The following is a 1,110-nucleotide window of genomic DNA, read 5'->3' on the forward strand; positions in this document are numbered from 1 at the left end:
TCTCACTTTACAAAAACTTCACACACATATTTCTGTGAATATGAATATATGATACCGTAAAGCAACATAATTTTAACATACAGTGTATAATAATATAATTTACATAAAATAATTACAAATATTATATCAATAAGATGGGATATACTTAATATAGCAATGCCCAAAATTGTTAAAAAATTTACAAATAGGATCTATATAAATTACTGACAAGAGCAGATGGTAGTCAAACTGAAAATTAAACATTCATAATCCATTGAAATCAATTATTAACTGTCCTTTATCTGAAAAGTTCAGTGTTTACTCATTACCCTGTCCTGTAGCCAAATAGTATTGCCAAATGTGATTACTTAAACTTAGCTTTTATTCATGAATATGCAAAGCATAATCATTTATTATTAATTATTGTTTGATTATAGTTTGTGTTTAAATTCACAAGTAATGTTTATTAGTTGTTTGAACCATGAATAGTGAGAGTAATATGTATGTTACAGATTTTACATTTTTGTCACTAGTTTGTAGCAGATTGGCATCATTTTGAAGATAAAGAAGTCTTTGAAATGCAACTGTCAAATCTACAAGAACAGCTAGTTGCCACAATTATTACCAATCAAAAACTAAGTGAGTGAATTTCAGTCTGTAGTACTTTCCACAAGCAGATAAAAATCAATTACTTTCATCAGAATTGTGGCTTGTAATACTTTCTGCAAGCACTTGAAATCTTTTTTGAAATCTCCCTTTTTTGAATTACCCAGTATATCTTGTACTATTCCCATACAAACTGTTATCAGTATTTAGATGAAAATTTTGAAAATTACTCTTGTTGAATAGGATATTATCTTGTTATTGTTAATTTATTTATATTTGATGGTATCTGGTATTGACATCGTAATTATATTTAAATTATTTATAGCCAAAGAATTAAAAGAATTGAAGGAAGAGCAATATGTTGGTCGACTCTTCAAACAACTGGAAGAACAAAAAGAAAAGAATGATGAATTAAAGGCGAGAGTGCTACAGTTAGAAGATGAAACTGTCAATGAAAGGTAACTGATTATGTAGCAATCAAAAGGTTTAGGTTCAAACCTGAGACTGGCACTTGTTTGTGTCATG

General features: G+C 28.3%; 1 long non-coding RNA gene across 1 annotated transcript; it reads left to right on the plus strand.

Moving 5' to 3' along the window:
- Positions 1-481: 481 nt before the first annotated feature.
- On the plus strand, positions 482-981 carry LOC117100255. Its single transcript, XR_004444107.1, has 2 exons — positions 482-618; positions 911-981. It is a non-coding gene; the product is annotated as an uncharacterized LOC117100255 (long non-coding RNA).
- Positions 982-1,110: the final 129 nt, after the last annotated feature.

This window comes from Anneissia japonica, unplaced genomic scaffold, assembly GCF_011630105.1.
Source record: "Anneissia japonica isolate Jap-2015-1 unplaced genomic scaffold, ASM1163010v1 scaffold143990_len1273_cov187, whole genome shotgun sequence".
NCBI classification, from domain to species: Eukaryota; Metazoa; Echinodermata; class Crinoidea; order Comatulida; family Comatulidae; genus Anneissia; species Anneissia japonica.